This window comes from Anolis carolinensis, unplaced genomic scaffold (assembly GCF_035594765.1).
Source record: "Anolis carolinensis isolate JA03-04 unplaced genomic scaffold, rAnoCar3.1.pri scaffold_18, whole genome shotgun sequence".
Lineage (NCBI taxonomy): Eukaryota > Metazoa > Chordata > Lepidosauria > Squamata > Dactyloidae > Anolis > Anolis carolinensis.
In genome coordinates, this window is record NW_026943828.1 from 4,865,286 (window position 1) to 4,883,704 (window position 18,419).

Sequence of the window (18,419 nt, forward strand, 5' to 3'; positions counted from 1 at the left end):
TATTATTATTATTATTATTATTATTATTATTATTATTAAACCAGGCCTGCGTGCACAGCTGGCCATGTTGGGTCTGTGTGCCAAATCGGGTCCAGATCTGACCTCAGCTGGGTTCAGTGCTTTCTGGCTGCAGGTGAACTACAACTCCCAAAACCAAGGTCCATTTTCACCAATGCATTCTCAGTATGTTCAGTTGGTGGTGGGGCCAGTCTATTGTCGGTGGGGGTCAAGGTGTCAGTGAAGGTACTGCAAGTCCCATCATCCGTGGCAAGTGTGGTCCAGATCAATCCTTGGTTGGGTCGACTGTGATGTCTGGATGATGGTCAAGTACAAAAAACTTGGCATTAATACTAAATTTCTTTTGTGCAGTAGCTGGCCACTTGGAGTGAGTGACTCTGGTGTTCTGTTTGGAAGGTCCTCCCTTGTGCATGTAGCAGGGCTCAGAATGCATTCTAGTCGGTGGTCTGCGGTTGGCTCTTCTCCATACTCGCATGTCATGGACTCCACTTTGTAGCCCCATTTCTTAAGGTTGGCTCTGCATCTCGTGGTGCCAGAGCGTAGTCTGTTCAGCGCCTTTCAAGTTGCCCAGTCTTCTGTGTGCCCAGGGGGGAGTCTCTCATCTGGCGTCAGCCACTGATTAAGGTTCTGAGTTTTAGCCTGCCACTTTTGGACTCTCACTTGCTGAGGTTTTCCTGCGAGTATCTCTGTAGATCTTAGAAAGCTATTTCTTCATTTAAGGTGTTGGCATGCTAGCTGATACCAGAACAGAGGATGGGCCGGAGATGTCGCTGCCTTGGTCCTTTCATTACGGGCTGCTACTTCCCAGCGGATATCAGGTGGTGCAATGCAGGCTAACCAGTATAATTTCTCCAGTGGTGTAGGGCATAGACATCCTGTGATAATACGGGATGTCTCATTAGGAGCCATGCACTGTTTTAACGTGGTGAGTTGTATTCCACACTGCGCATGTGTATTCAGCAGCAGAGTAGCCAAGCACAAAGGCAGATGTCTTCACTGTGTCTGGTTGTGATGTCCAAGTTGTGCCAGTCTGCTTTCGTATAATGTTATTTCTAGTGCCCACGTTTTGCTTGACATTTGAGCAGTGCTTCTTGTAAGTCAGAACATGTTCCAGCGTAACTCCCAGGTGTTTTGGTGTGCTGCAATGCTCCAGTGGGATTCCTTCCCAGGTCGTCCTCTGAGTTCGACATGCTTGTCTGTTCTCAAGGTGAAAGGCACACGTCTGTGTTTTAGATGGATTAGGGATCAGCTGGTTTTCCTTGTAATAGGCAGTAAGAGCACCTAAAGCTTCAGAGAGCTTCTGTTCAACCATTTCAAAGCTCCCTGTTTGGGAGGTGATGGCACGATCGTCAGCATAGATGAAACTCTGTCCCTTCTGGCAGTGGCTGCTCATTTGTGTAAATGTTAAATACGGATGGAGCAAGCACCCTCCCCTGAGGGAGACCGTTCTTCTCTTTCCTCCATCTGCTTCTCTGGCCCTGGAATTCAGCAAAAAGCTCCTGTTTTGTAGCAGATTTCCTATGAAGCAGGTGAGGTGGGTAAAAGTAAAGGTTTACCCTTGACATTAGGCAGTTGAGTCTAAGCCGAAGAGCCGGCATTGCCCGTAGACATCTCCTAGGTCATGTGGCCAGCATGACTGCATGGGGTGCTGTTACCTTCCCGCCAGAGCTGTACCTATTGATCTACTCACATTTAAATATTTTCAATCTGCTAAATTGGCAGAAGATGGGGCTAACAGCAGGAGCTCACCCAGTTCCTTTGTTGAGAACCACTGTTCTGGCCCTTCCAGTTTTTCTTGCTTCGCTAACCCTCTGACTACTTACCTTATTTGGTTGGCATGATAATATAATTTAATATCTGGGAGACCTAACCCTCCTTTGTGTGGTTTGTACAATTCAGTTTTATTTATATATCCACAGAATGCCACTCCCTCTCACTTTGGAGGATTCATAAGTCTTTTCATCGTTTGAGGTTCCTTTTAATTTCAATTTATTTCATTCTTCTTTCGATTGATTTGTTTCCTTTAGAAAAATTGTGTCACCTTTAGATTTAAGAATCTGATTGGTAATCATTTTCTGTTTATAGCAGGAGCCAAGGCCTCAGCAGTTGAGCGATATCACCTTCACCTAATCCGCCATTTTGCTTGAATTGTTGTATTTATCTGTTAGTCCCTGTAAAACACAGCACCATATTGTGCCACATTGTCTCCCCCTAATAATAATAATAATAACAACAACAACAACAACAACTTTATTTTTGTATCCCACCATCTCCCTGAAGGGACGCAGGGACACTTCCATGAGGACCAAGCCCAATTAGACAATGTTCAAAATATAACAAAATAAAAATACATATACCAACATTATAAAAAACATCACCACTTCAGATCTCTGCTGAACTACAATAGAAATAGGAAAAGAAGCAAGAGGAGGAGGAGGAATAGAGGAAGGAGAAGAAGAAAAAAGGAGGAGAAATAGAGGGGAAGAAGGAGCAGGGCACAAAGGCAGGCCCTTGTGTGGCTGAGGGTCAGAAGCGGAGAGGCATCTGTCCCCCCAAGGCGTGGCTTAGGGGAGGCTGAGGTGGTGACCCCACAGACGCCTGCCTGAAGCTGGGGGCCAAAAGGGCCACCGAAGTGACCCAGGAATGCATAGTCTGGGCAGGAGAGGGTTCAAAGGCCTTTCCCCATGGAAACCCCTTTTCTTTCCTTCCTTCCCTCTCCGGCCATGTTCCCTCCTCTCTCTCCGCCTCCTCCTCCTCTTTGGTTGGGTAGGGATCACAGCAGCGTTGAGGGCCAGGAGTCTCCTTAAGGCAACAAGTTGAGGGAGTGCAAGCTCACGCCTCGCCACTGGCGGATGTACTGAGGGAGAAGCACCCGGTTCCCCCTCCTCATCAGCCTCGACGGCGCCTCCTTCTCCTGGCTCAGGTGAGCGGCCGGACGGCAAATAGGAGGCTGGCAAGGAAGGAGCCGGGCACTTTTCCCGCAGCACATCTGCTGGTGGTGAAGCATGAGGACCTCTTCGCCCTCCCTCAAGTGCAGCCTTGTAACTCAGGGAGGCGGCCGCTTTCATTCGGTCACAAGGACTGCAAACGGTGACAGCTGCCCCTCAGCAACACCCACCTCCCTCCTTCCCTCCCTCACCCCAGTATAAACCAAGGGGGGCTTTTCAGCATTAAAAACATGCTGGAAAAGCCGGCTTATACTTGAGTATATACGGAATTTGTTTGTAGTTCTATCGTTACCATTAGAAACCTTCCTTCTATATCTGTCTTAACCATTTGAGGGTGCCAGAGTTTGTGGAGATAGAATGCCAGGCCATTTCTTTTGGAAGTTCCCTCTGAAGCCAATTCTTCTCCCAGTCGTTTTTGTTTTCAGCCTTACAGAATCAAAGGATAACATTTCAGGACATCTGGAGACCCCTTGAAGGCTTCTTCCAAAGGACATCCAGGGAAGACCTTTTCTCTCCGTGGCCTCCAGTTTTCTTAGGATTTTCTTGAGCCTAGCTAGTTCTTCTTCTGTTGCTGAAAGTCTTCCCCTGGATGGAGGAAAAAGAAGAAAAGGGGGAAGTGGGCAAAGGGGAAAGGAGTTGGCAGGAAGGAGGCTTTGTGGCTGGAGCGGTGCCTGTCTTTGCATCTCATCATGGGCTCTACCGAGGGAATGCATGGCCTGGATGGAACGTAGTTCAGCATGGACTCATTTTGTGAACATCACAACAAACTTCAATTTGGTTTTGAAATTAGCCAGTTGGAAATGCAGGTCCTTGTGAGTTTGGAAGATTCATTTGGGAAATGTGGCCGGAGTGACCCTTTGAGATGCTGAGGAAACAGAGTTGGGAGTCCCTGTGGCAGGGGAGATAATGACACAACCAATAAAGAAATCCTTGTTCCTTTGAGCATTTAGCACAATTCTGGTAATTACCATGATCCAGAATATGTTACACCCTTGAATGTTGGGAGGAGTTCTGCCTGCCTGCCTTCTGTTCCTTTAACCACGTTTGGGTCTGACCCAATGAAATGGCTGTGGCCCTCCAATACGGGAAAAGGGTTCAGTTCCTTCCTTCCGTGATTCCTTCCTTCTCTTATCCCTTCCTTCTGTGTTTCCTCCCTTCCATCTTTCCTTTCTTCTTTCCTTTTTCGCTTTGTTTGCCTTGAGCCAGAGGTATGCGGCTTCATGTCTAACCTTTTGCTTCTTCTTTCTTGACCAGGACGTGAGAGTTCTCTGGAGCCACCCCTGCCGTGATGGGAAACGAACCAGCTTCTAGTCGACATTAAGGCATTTGGAAACCAAAGTGCAGTAAGGAAACCAGTCCCCTAGGAAAAAGGATTCCTCTCAAGGGGCTGATCCTGCAGAATTCCTACATTCACTTTGGATTATAGAGTACAACCATAGAGTCGGAAGAGACTGCATGAGGCACCCAGTCCAGGCCTCTGCCGTGCAGGGAAAGCGCAAAGTACCCTGGACAGATGAGCATGTGGTCTCTGTTTAAAGGATTCCAAAGGAACCTCCACTACTTTTTGAGGCAGAGAGTTCCACCGCTGAACAACTCTTACAGTCAGGAAGTTCTTCTTAATGTTCAGATGGAATCTACTTTCCTGTAATTTGAACCCAGTGCTGTGAGTAATCAGAAAGGGAAAAACGAGAATCAAGTGTCCATTTTGGAATTAAATGTACATAGCACTGTTGACATGGAGGAGAAAGCATATAAATGTATCGAATGTGGAAAGAGCTTTGGTCAGCATGGAAACCTGAAGACACATCAAAGGACTCACACTGGGGAGAAACCCTATAACTGCCTGGAGTGTGGACAGAGCTTTACTCAGAAGGGACACCTACAAAGACATCAAAGGACTCACACTGGGGAGAAACCCTTTAAATGCCTGGATTGTGGACAGAGCTTTGCTCATAGTTCAGGACTACGTTCGCATCAAAGTACACATACTGGGGAGAAACCCTATAACTGCCTGGAGTGTGGACAGAACTTTGCTCAGAGTTCAGCTCTACGTCAACATCAAAGGACCCACACTGGGGAGAAACCCTATACATGCCAGGAGTGTGGACAGAGCTTTGCTCGTAGTTCAGGTCTACATTCACATCAAAAGACTCACACTGGGGAGAAACCCTATAACTGCCTGGAGTGTGGACAGAGCTTCACTGAGAAGGGACACTTACAAAGACATCAAAGGACTCACACTGGGGAGAAACCCTTTAAATGCCTTGAGTGTGGACAGAGCTTTTCTGCTAGTTCAACTATACGTAAACATCAAAGGACACACACTGGGGAGAAACCCTATAACTGCCTGGAGTGTGGACAGAGCTTTGCTGATAGTTCAGCTCTACGTCAACATCAAAGGACCCACACTGGGGAGAAACCCTATAACTGCCAGGAGTGTGGACAGAGCTTTGCTCGGAGTTCAGGTCTACATTCACATCAAAAGACTCACACTGGGGAGAAACCCTATAACTGCCTGGAGTGTGGACAGAGCTTCACTCAGAAGGGACACTTACAAAGACATCAAAGGACTCACACTGGGGAGAAACCCTATAACTGCCTGGAGTGTGGACAGAGCTTTGCTAAGAGTGGAGATCTACGTTCACATCAAAGAACTCATACTGGGGAGAAACCCTATAAATGCCTGGAGTGTGGACAGAGCTTTGCTAAGAGTGGAGATCTACGTTCACATCAAAGAACTCATACTGGGGAGAAACCCTATAAATGCCTGGAGTGTGGACAGAGCTTTGCTCGTAGTTCACATCTAAGAACCCATCAAAGGACTCACACTGGGGAAAAACCCTATAAGTGCCTGGAGTGTGGACGTAGCTTTACTCAGAGTTCAGCTCTACGTTCACATCAAAGAACTCATACTGGGGAGAAACCCTATAAATGCCTGGAATGTGGACAGAGCTTCACTCAGAGTTCAGATCTACATAAACATAAAATGACCCACACTGGGGAGAAACCCTATAAATGCCTGGAGTGTGGACAGAGCTTTACTCAGAGTTCAGGTCTACGTTTACATCAAAGGACTCATACTGGAGAGAAACCCTATAAATGCCTGGAATGTGGCCAGAGCTTCTCTCGTAGTGGAAATCTACGTAGACATCAAAGGACTCACACTGGGGAGAAACCGTAGAAATGCATGGAGTGTGGACAGAGCTTTTCACGGAATAACATTACACATAGACATCATACAATTCACCCTGGAGAGAATAGTGTTAATTGACCCCAGAGTGTCATTCTAACATGTACAAAAGCAACTCTTGCATATTATGGAGATGCAAGCTCAAAGTTGGGGCATTTCATCACATGTGGTGTATTGTAGAAAGACTGAATTAAAATACGTTCCATTCTGGAAGTAATTAAGGTTAAATGAAACTAGAGTTTTATATGTTGAGAATGTTGGATGATGAATTAGAATGCAAACATGTTTGGTCATTCGCTTGTTTTGTTCTGAGCCCAAAGGGTGTTCAGGGAAGAGTGAGGTCTGTGAGATCCAGGAGGCCCTTCAGAGACCACGTCTGGTTGCTTTGCTGGGAAGTCATGCAAACACGTTCACACAAAAGGGAAGGTTGGAAGATTTGGTTCATACAGATTTTAAGTTAATAACTTTTTAAAAAAAGAAGATAAAATTTGGAAACTTGAATTATTAAGTCTGGAGTTGAAAACATGACACAATTCAGACAATGGTTTGTGACACAACAACAACACTTCTAGTGAACTACAGCTCCCACCATGGTGGGTCAGTTCCCCCCAAACCGCTCCAGTATATTAAGTTAGTCTTGGTGGTTCTGTGTGCCACATTTGGTCCCGGTCTATTGTCGGTGGTGGTCCCAGTGTCTCTGGATGCAGGTGAACTCTAAATCCCAGTATCTACAACTCCCAAAGCTTACCAGTCTTCCAAATTGGCCATATCAGGTATGCTTGCCAGGCTTATCTTACCTTTGATACACAAGCACCCAGGCTGTTCAGGACACTATACCTCCCTGCTACTTGTAGATACTCATTCAGCTACAAATGACAATGTTGCAAAGTTTTGTGCATCCAAAATGCGCCAGGGGATGTCGGGTCCCAAAAGTTACCTATGTCTCCAGTAATCATCTCTCTTGGTTCTATAACTGGCTGATGGGCCTCTGCGTTGTATGTTTTTGCCCTGTTTCCCCTTCCGCTTCCCCCCCCCCCCCTCGGTTATTGTGCTTTAGTATCTTTATATTTTAAATGTACTAAACGTACCAAGTTTGTATGTAACTGTGACCTTCATTTCCTGTGCTGGTCTATGACCGAAATAAATGATGTGATTTGAAATTTGGTGCAGATCCATTGTTGTTCGCATTGACAGTGCTGTCTGGATGGAGGTGAACTATAATTCCTATAAATCAAGGTTGCTTTCCCCCAAAGCCCTCCTGCATTTGTGTTGGTCGTGGGGGTTCTGTGTGCTAAGTTAGGCTCAGGGCCATCCTTGGTGGGGTCCAGAGTGCTTTTTGATTGTGGGTGAACTATAAATCCCAGCACGTCAAGGTGAATTCCCCCACAAACCTCTCCAGCATTTTCCTTTGGTCATGAGGGTTCTGTGTGCCAATTGTGGTCCAGGTCCGTTGTCATTGGGGGTCACAGTGCTGTGTCTTGATGCAGGGTGAACTACAACTTCCATGTGGAGTCAGTCCCCAATTGCGGACATATGTCTTCAAGGGGAGCGTAACCCCATCTTAGGCGATCTTTCGTAGTTCGAGGATGATGGTCTTCCGTCTCTGTTGTATTTTTCTTGGAGGACGCCTGTGCGTGATTTTAATATGTGGAGGTTGGTGCACGGCCGGTCAACACACAGTCTTCACTGAATGGGGTCCCAGCAGTGGTGTGGTTAACTCAACGAGAGTGGCTTCTCAGTCTGTTGCAGCCTTCTTCTGCCTTCACAGCCGTTGAGGTCTTTGGGTCTTTGGATTGTGCTTGGTCTGGATCCTCCCCGTGGCCACTCCTGGGAGTGTGAGACTCCAGTGGTTGTGCCCTCAGGTTCACTGGAACACGCAAGCCCCCTCACCACGTCAAGGTGACAATCCATCTAGCGCAGGCTGTAACCCTATGACCTGTTTGGCCTTCGGACTGACCAGGAGTGCCTCCGTCTTGTCTGGATTCAGTGTCAGTTTATTCGCCCTCATCCAGACCGTCAGAGCTGCCAATCACCAGTTCAGGGCCTGAGCAGGAGGTGGAAAGACGTGGTGCCTGCAGAAACCTTCATGTAAGGGAACCTTTTGTTGACTGGCCCTCCGCTGCCAACATTTAAATATGTGAGGTACTTCCACCTTGTTGCGTAGTGGAAGGGTCTGTTTTGTTTATTTATCTCATCAAAATGTAAAACAGGAAGAGTTCAGGCTGTCTGCCTGCGCAAATATACCACCAAAGAAATGAATGACTGTTTAGCCCTTCTTCCATGTTTTGTGACTTCTTGAATTATATCCCTTCCTGGCCATGCCCCCTGAGAGAGGGAGGGAGGGAGGGAGGATCGAAGGGCCCCCATTGGCTGAGAAAGGGGGCGGGATCCCGCCTCTGGAAGCCCCGCCCAGCACAGAGGGGGCAGCCTGGACCCTCCTGTCATTCTTTGCAGTTTGGGCGGAGGGTCAGGCTAGGTGTCCCTCCCCCCTCCCCTCCCTCAAGAAAGGCCCAAAGAAGGCGGAGGAGGAGGAGGAGCCTCCGTGGAGGGTGCCATTCCCTCTGTGGCCACTGAGTGGCAGGCAAGAGCTACCTGCTCGCTTATGCTACAGTCTTCCCTCACTTAACGTTCCAGGACCACGCGCGGAAAGTGAAAATCCGCCAAGTAGGGAGGCTATATTAGTGTTGTTTTCCATCTCACCGGCAAGTGGCGTCTCTGTCCCCTCCTCGCCTCTCAAGCACGCGCATGCGCACTCCCGCTGCTGCCTTGTGAGGCGAAAACAAAGCCGCTTCGGCCTCTTCTTCTTTCCCTTCCCGAGGCTTCTCCTTAGGAAGGGATTTATAATATTAATTTATGATTTATGCTATTTTAGTGTTTATTTAAAAACACGTGAAACAGTGAGGGCGCGAAAAGCAAGGGAACCCTGTATCGTGACGTCAGGAGCCACTGCATAGGAGGCAAGAGCTACTCGCTCGCTTATGCTGTTGTGACGTTGTGATGCCTCTAAGCTGCGAGAGCACTGGGAACCAGACACAGTGGCCAATAAACAATCTAATATCTTTATTAAGGAAATAAAAGAGTCAAACAAAAATAAGCAGAGTATTTAGTCCAGCAATAGTCCTTTTAGGAAAGGTCAAATATAGTCCAATAATATAAAGTTAGATGTCCAGTATTAGAGTTCAAAGTTTTAAATCCAATAACCGAAACACACTCAAACTTCCAAGCAGTTTGAGTGGGGAAATGAGCAAGGTCTTTCAAGAGTCCCAGGTTCAATGTCCGAGGCTAGGATAACAAGGCAAGGCAAAGTTGGTCGTGGTGGAACTGAATCGCAGTCCAGACTTGGCAGGGAGACGAGACGCAACGCCCGGTCTACTCGAGAGTAGCGCGCCGCAGGAACTAGAGACAATGTTGGTTTCCCAACTGACACGTTGACACCGCGATGGCCATCCTGCGCGCAGAACTTTTATGGGGCTTCGAATCTCCCCTCAAACCAGGTGTCTGAACACTTTTTCCCAAGGGAAATGGACTGAAGACAACAACTTGCCAGATGCAAACCTCCCTGGAAACTCTCAAGGGAATCGGTTTAATTAGCGTCCTCTCTCTCTGCTAATCTCGCGCTTTTCCTCCTATTCGCCTTCTCAGAGCGGAATGTTTTCAGAAACAATTTCCTATCAAAAGGAGCACTGTCTGGGGGACCAGGCTGTGTTTCAAGGGCTTTTGTAATTAACTTTGGGCTAAAACTGTCAACAGGGGACATCTGGAAAGGAGCAGAATCTTGCTGAGTTGGCACAAACCCCATATCCTCTTCAGTCTGATCCATAATGGCTGCGGGGTCCTGACTCGAGGGTCCCTGAGACATCACAGACGTCAGGAGCCCCCCCTCCCTCTTCAGTCCAACAGGGGGCGTTTTCACCGTAGAGCTGAGTGGCGCGAGGGATAAAGCGTGCAGCCCGGCTGAGTTGCATTCCTTGGGAGTTCGAGGCTCAACAATCATAACAATATTCTGTCCTGTTTGGGACCCTGACCACTTCCCAGACGAGGCCTCGGTTCCAGAAGGAAGAGCCGTCTTCCGACCTGAAGAGCGTCCCTCCAACGGAAGCCTCAAAGGCTGCCGTGACCCCAGCCACCGCTCCGGCCGAGACAGAGTCCCCTTTGTCCCTATAGAGCAAAGCCAAAGGGGTCAGCAGGCCCCCAAATGCCATGTCATTGAGACTGAACCCTGCAGGACCCCACAAAGCAATGGCTGCGGGGCCGAGAAGGTGTCCCCCAACAACACCTCCAGGAAGGACTGCTAAGTGGTGCCCCTAAGCCCCATTCCCACGAGGCATCCCAGAAGGAGACCGTGGTCTACAATATTGAAGGCCCCTGAGAGGTCCAAGAGAACCAAGAGGGACACCCTCCCCCCGTCTAGGTCCCTCTGCTCCTCCCCTCCTCCCCACACGAGGAGCGAAAAAGACTCACTGGGATGTGGACCAAACCAGGCGACACAGAGACAGGCTGCAAAAGCAATGGGCAATGAGCAAGAACCACGAGAGAGAGACAGTGACTGCCTTCCTTCCTTCCTGCTGTGAACGGGAAAGTGAGCTTACCAAGGGAATGGCCTTCAGAGGGAGATGCTGCAGCGAATCACAAGGGTCTCCATGGCGCCCCCTGCAGGCACGGAACAGCCATCCAGGGAGGGAGGGAGGGGGGAGGAGCTCCCTTGATGGACAGGACCAGAAGAGGGGCAGGATGGGAAAGCCATCATCATAATATATAATAATCATAATAATATAACATCAGAAAAAGAATATAATAATATATGATAAAATATAATCATCATAATTATATTATATCATAATTGTAATTTGACTTTGGTCCAAGCACAGGATCGTATATTTTGGCAAAGGGTAGATTTGCGTGAAGCCCAAAGGAGTGGACCGACATCAAATTGGATATGACAATTATAATATTTTTTACACTATAATATTATAATTATCTTATCCTATCCGATTTGATGTCAATAATATAGTAATCTATATATATAAAAGAGTGATGGCATCAGGGCAGTGGACAAAACAACAAAACTACAGGTCCCCCAACCTTGAAATTTGACAACACAACCCATCATCCACGCCTCTAGGTTGATACAACAAAAAGAAAAGAAAAATAAAGTCCTAATTAGAGGGAGAGCAATAATTTTTTTTATCCAATTGCTGCCAGTTTAGAGGGCTAATCTCTGCCCACTTCGTTGCCTAGCAACCAAGGGACAGCCAGGTTTCAGTTAGGGGACAGGCAGATCTAGGCCTCACTTAGGCTTCTTCCACAGATTATCTAATTTGCACTGGATTATATGGCAGTGTAGACTCAAGGTCCTTCCACACAGCTATATAACCCATTTATAATCTTATATTATCTGCTTTGAACTGGATTATCTTGAGTCCACACTGCCATATAATCCACTTCAGTGTGCATTTTATACAACTGTGAAGAAGGGGCCTCATATAATCCAGTTCTAAGCAGATAATATAAGATGATCAATATACAGTAGACTCTCACTTATCCAACATAAACAGGCCGGCAGGATAAGTGAATATATTGGATAATAAGAAGGGATTCAGGAAAAGCTGATTAAACATCAAATTAGGTAATCGTTATACAAATTAAGCACCAAAACATCATATTATACAACAAATTTGACAGAAAAGGTAGTTCCATGCGCAGTAATGCTATGTAGTAATTACAGTAGAGTCTCACTTATCCAACACTCGCTTATCCAACATTCTGGATTATCCAACGTATTTTTGTAGTCAATGTTTTCAATATATCGTGATATTTTGGTGCTAAATTCATAAATACAGTAATTACTACATAGCATTACTGCGTATTGAACTACTTTTTCTGCCAAATTTGTTGTCTAACATGATGTTTTGGTGTTTCATTTGTAAAATCATAACCTAATTTGATATTTAATAGGCTTTTCCTTAACGCTTCCTTATTATCCAACATATTTGGTTATCCAACATTTTGCCAGCCCACTTATGTTGGATAAGTGAGACTCTACTGTACTGTATTTACAAATTTACCAGTAAAATATCACAATGAATTTGAAACACTGACTACAAAAACATTGATTATGAAAAGGCAGACTGTGTTGGATAATCCAGAACATTGTATAAGCGAATGTTGGATAAGTGAGATTCTACTTTGATATGAAATAATTTCTAGGATAGAATAATGCAGAACAATATAATCTCTAAAACCAGGACAGTAATAAAGAAATAAAGAAAGTAAATAAAGCAAGGAAATTGGAAATTCCACAAAGGAAACAATCAGGGCCAGCTAACACCTCCCAAGAAAGGATTCTTCCAGAAAGGAAGCTGAGAAGGCAGTGAAGCACTATGTATTACCAAAGTCATTATTATTACTATCATTACTATCCTTACTATTATTATTATTATTATTATTATTATTATTATTATTATTATTATTGTGTTGCGGTCAACCGTGAAAATGAATACAATCTGGCTCCAAGTATTCAAAAACACTAAAATCATAATATATAAAAATTAATGTGGTATAATAAAACAGAACAATACAATCTCTAAAATCAGAACACTAAATAAAGAACAACACTCTGAAAATAGGGGAATTCCACACAGAAAACAATCAGGGCCAGCTAACACCTCCCAACAAAGGATTCCCATCATCAAAGTCTGGCCAATCCTCTGTTTTCTCAGGGCCACAGACAGTAGAAGCATATAAAATATCGCAAACAACACCACTCTGAAAACAAGGTAATTCCAGACAGGAAACAATCAGGGCCAGCTAACACCTCCCAACAAAAAAATCACTCAGGGAGGAAACAGCTAGGCTTTAAATCTGCAAGGCCATTACATCCTAATCATTTTTCCTAATTGCAGCATTCATACTTGCCTCCAACAGACAAAAAAAAAACAATCAGAAATATTGTATATTCACAACCTTTAGGAAATAATGTCCCCTGATGGCACAGCATGTTAAAGCGCTGAGCTGCTGAACTTCTGGACCGAAAGGCCGCAGGTTTGAATTGGGCGAACTGACAGAGCCCCCACGGTTAGCCCCAGCTTCTGCCAACCCAGAAGTTCAAAAACATGTAAATGTGAGTGCATCAATAGGTACTGCTCCGGTGGGAAGGTAACGCCACTCCATGCAGTCATCCCACATGACCTTGGAGGAGTCTACAGACAACGCCGGCTCTTCGGCTTAGAAATGGAGATGAGCACCAACCCCCAGAGTCAGACATGACTGGACTTAACGTCAGGGAAAAACGTTTACCCTTTACCTTAACTACCACCAATTCCTCAATACTTTATTTCCCATACCACCAGACTTCGCCACAGCAACGCGTGGCCGGGCACAGCTAGTAATCATATATATGATAATATAATAATTGTAATATATTATAATGACATGATATATATTATAAAATAATAATACAATGTAATATAATATTTCATAACAATATCATATCACACTTTAACACTATCATAATAAAATAATAATAATATATAATACTCAAATATAATAACTCTATTATATATTATATATTATATTGTAAAATAATAATGTAAGGCCGGGGAAGGGAAGGGGGCTTCGCTGGGACCTCATGCCGTGGCCGTCCATCACGAAGGAAGGCGTATTGTAATTGTTATATCTATATATATAAAAGAGTGATGGCATCGGGGCAGCGGACAAAACAACAAAACTACAGGCCCCCCAACCTCGAAATTTGACAACACAACCCATCATTCACGGCTCTAGGTTGATACAACAAAAAGAAAAGAAAAATAAAGTCCTAATTACAGGGAGAGGAATAATAGTTTTTATCCAATTGCTTAGCTTAGAAGGCTAAGCTCCGCCCACTTGGTCTCCTAGCAACCTACTCAGCCCAGGGGACAGGCAGAGTTAGGCCTCACTTAGGCCTCTTCCACAGATTATCAGATTTTAACTGGATTATATGGCAGTGTAGACTCAAGGCCCTTCCACACAGCTATATAACCCATTTAGAATCTTATATTATCTGCTTTGAACTGGATTATCTTGACTCCACGCTGCCATATAATCCACTTCAGTGAGCATACTAAACATAAAGACAACCATACAACAGACATTCAATACCACCACTACGTCAACAATTTCTCACCAACACCACCAGACAACGCCACAGCAACGCGTGGCTGGGCACAGCTAGTTATTCTATAATATAGTGTAGTATTATAGCTTTGTGTCATTTTAATATGATTATATATATATATATATATATATATATATATATATATATACACACACACACACACACACACACACACACACATACATAGTGTCTCACTTATCCAATGTTCTGGATTATCCAACGCATTTTTGTAGTCAATGTTTTCAATACATCGTGATTTTTTGGTGCTAAATTCGTAAATACAGTAATTACTACATAGCATTACTGCGTATTGAACTACTTTTTCTGTCAAATTTGTTGTATAACATGATGTTTTGGTGCTTAGTTTGTAAAATCATAACCTAATTTGATGTTTAATAGGCTTTTCCTTAATCTCTCCTTATTATCCAACACATTCACTTATCCAACGTTCTGCTGGCCCGTTTATGTTGGATAAGTGAGACTCTACTGTATATATATCTTCATGTCAGGAGCAACCGGAGTTGCTTCTGGAGTGAGAGAATTGGCCGTCTGCAAGGACGTTGCCCAGGGACGTTGCCCGGATGTCTTGATGTTTTACCATCCTTGTGGGAGGCTTCTCTCCTGTCCCCGCATGGAGCTAGAGCTGACAGAGGGAGCTCACCCGCGCTCTCCCCGGGTGGGATTCGAACCTGGCAGCCTTCAGGTCAGCAGCCCAACCTTCGAGTCACGAGGCTTTTATCCCCTAGGCCACTGGAAGCTCCTATATTTAATAATAATATTATATAATAACATTTTGTAAAAGTATTATTATTATTATTATTATTATTATTATTATTATTATTATTATTATTATTATTACAACTCGGCGTTGCCCAGGGAGGGAGGGAGGGAGGGAGGGAGGGGGGCTCGCCTGGGGTGCCCGGGGGGAGGCGGAGGGGGCGTGAGGGAAGGGAGGCCGCGGGAGGGCGTGTGGGCCGGAGGAGGGAGGGGGGAGGGAGGGAGGACTACAACTCCCAGGATGCCCTCCTCCCCAGACGGGTCTCCACGGGACGCCTCACGGGCTCGAAGGTCTGCTCCAGTGGTTTCCCTTCATCTGTTTATCCCGTTCTGTTTACATTGTCCACCTGCTCTGTTGTTTATGGGATTTCAATACGTTCTCAGCCGCTTTGGGTCCCAAGAGGGAGGAGAGAGGGATGTAAATAGAGATCTGTTGCTATTATTATTATTATTATTATTATTATTATTATTATTATTATTATTATTATTATTATTATTAAACCAGGCCTGCGTGCACAGCTACACTGTAGTCCAGATCTCACCTCGGCTGGGTTCGGTGCTTTCTGGATGCGGGTGAACTATAACTCCCACATCCACGTTTCAGTTGTTTTAATTATATGGTTTTTTGTTGTACGTTTTTTAATTGTGTTTTACCTTGGGATCCTTGTTTATGCTGGGCTTGGTCCCCATGTAAGCCGCCCGAGTCACTTCGGGGAGGGAGATGGTGGTGGGAAATAAAAATAAAATTATTATTATTATTATTATTATTATTATTATTATTATTATGTACATACAATATATAGGTGTCAATATCTATATTTTCCAATTCCCGATCACTCCTTGTGCTTTCCTTCCCTCCTTCTCTCCCTTCCTTCCTCCATTCTTCCTTCCTTTCCTTCCTCCTCCCTTCTTATGTATTTATTTTTTTATTTGGGTATTTATTTCTCGTGTTATAAGAGAACCGAGGTTACAGGTTGTAATGGATTTGCAAACATAGTGGTGTTTTTAGAAAAAAAACATTGCATTAATACTAAATGTATTTTGCCCAGTAGCTGGCCACTTGGGGTGCCTCTGATGTTGCTCTTAGATGGTCCTCCATTGTGCTCAGTAAGTGGTCTGTGGTTGGCTCTTCTCCACAGTCGCATGTTGCGGACTCCACTTTGTGGCCCCATTTCTTAAGGTTGGATCTGCATCTCTTGGTGCCAGAGCTCAGCCTGTTCAGTGCCTTCCAAGTCGCCCAGTCTTCTGTGTGCCCAGGGGGGATTCTCTCATCCGGCTTCAGTCGCCGATTAAGGTTCTGAGTTTTAGCCTGCCACTTTTGGACTCTTGCTTGCTGAGGTGTTCCTGCGAATATCTCTGTAGATTGGAGTAAGCTATTTCTTGATTTAAGGCATTGGTGTGGTGGCTGACACCCAAACAGGCTGCTACTTCCCGGTGGATGTCAGGTGGTGCGATGCCGGCTAAGCGATATAATTTCTCCAGTGGTGTGGGGCGTAGACATCCTGTGATAATGCGGCATGTCTTATTAAGAGCCACATCCACTGTATTAACATGATGAGATGTATTCCACACTGGGCATGCATATTCATTAGCAGAGTAGCCAAGCGCAAGGGCAGGTGTCTTCACTGTGTCAGGTTATGATCCCCAGGTTGTGCCAGGCAGCTTTTGTACAATGTTATTTCTAGCACCCACTTTTTGCTTGATGTTTAAGCAGTGCTTCTTGTAAGTCAGAACATGGCCCAGGGTGACTCCCAAGTATTTGGGTGTGCTGCGATGCTCCAGTGGGATTCCTTCCCAGATATTCCTCAGAACTCGAGATGTTTGTCTGTTCTTACGATGGAAAGCACACATCTGTATTTTTAGATGGATTAGGGATCAGCTGGTTTCCCTGTAATAGGCAGTATTTATTTATTTTGTGTCAAAAGCATTGCATAATAAATAAATTTAAAAGTGATAAAATAATGGAAATCACAAGCAGCTAAATAGTTTTAGACCAAAAGTGGGTGATAGTGCCTGCATTGTTGATAGCTTTAAACAACTCCTCCTCTGTCCATGAGGCAGGGCATTGTGGGAAAGCATACGTATGCGGAGTTGTTTGTTCTGCTCCACAGTCACACAAGGGGGAGGATTCCTCCAGGTCGTGCCACCTTGCCAGGTTCCCTTTAGATCTGCCCACTCCGCTTCTGAGTCTGTTCAGGGACTTCCAAGTGGCCCATTCTTGGTTTGGCCCTGGAGGAAGGAAGACCCTCGTGGGGGGCCATCCAGTTGGAATTGCCTGGTTTAGCTGCCCAGAGGGACACTCTTGCTGTTGCTGGAGGGACATCAAGAGGAGGGAGTGGAGGTTCTCATGAAGCCCTTCCTTGATTTGAGTCTGGTGGGAGGAGGCTGATAGTAATGCAGTGGTTGGCTTTCACAATGTTCGACCTTATTTCTCTTACTGTTAGCAGCAACTTCCCGTCGCATGTCAGGAGGGGCAATGCCAGGTGTAGAGTTTATCATCAGGTGCAGGTTTAAGGCCTCCTGTGATTATTCTGCATGTTTCGTTCAGTGTTATGTCCACCTGCTTCGCATGGGCAGACTTGTGCCAGACAGGACAGGCTCACTCAGGAGTTGAGAAAGACAAGGCCAGGGCTGATGTTCTTATTACTTGTGGGTCTGCACCCCATGCGCTGCCAGTAAGTTTCCACAGGATGTTGTTGTGTGCAGCTACTTGGTGCTTGGTGTTCATGCCGTGTTTCCTATATGTTAGTGTTTGATCTAAGGTGACATGAAGGTATTTAGGATGGAAACAGTGTCTGAGCTCTTGGCCTTCCCAAGTAACTTTCAGTCTCCTGTTGGCTTCACGGTTACGTAGGTGGAAAGCACACACTTGTGTCTTGGCAGGATTAGGCTTCAGGTGGTTCTCTTTGTAGTAGCTGGAGGAAGTACTTCTTTTAAGGAAGTAGTGAGTTGGCTTTCAACTGTTTCAAAATCCTTCGTTTGTGTTGTTAAGGCCCAGGTCATCAGCACTCTTTGTGAGTGGTGGTAGTGGCTGATCGTTCGTGAAGATGTTAAATAATGTCGGTGCAAGAATGCTGCCTTGGGGCAAACCATTCTGTTGCCTCCTCCATCTACTTTTCTGGCCCTGAAACTCCGAGCTGGGGCAAGGGAAAGGCCTGTGCAATACAGCTGAGAGGGCAGGGCTGATGGCAAAGCAGATGATAAGTTAAGGCTGGAAGGGCCAATCAGATTAGTACAGTACAAATCCAGGACAGGGACAATAGTAAAGTGCAAGGGCCGAGAATTAAGTTATGGCTAGAGAGATCCAGTCATTTAGTGAACTGAATCAATC

At 45.3% G+C, this 18,419-nt stretch overlaps 1 protein-coding gene and 2 pseudogenes across 1 annotated transcript in view; all 3 read left to right on the forward strand.

Moving 5' to 3' along the window:
* Positions 1 to 7,316, forward strand: part of LOC134294695 (zinc finger protein 850-like) — a 49,258-nt pseudogene extending 41,942 nt beyond the window's left edge.
* LOC107983718 (zinc finger protein 160-like) overlaps positions 1 to 18,419 on the forward strand; it is a 182,851-nt gene that overhangs the window by 117,065 nt on the left and 47,367 nt on the right. The gene's annotated exons all lie outside the window — the stretch shown is intronic.
* Positions 1 to 18,419, forward strand: part of LOC134294639 (zinc finger protein 850-like) — a 151,486-nt pseudogene that overhangs the window by 49,490 nt on the left and 83,577 nt on the right.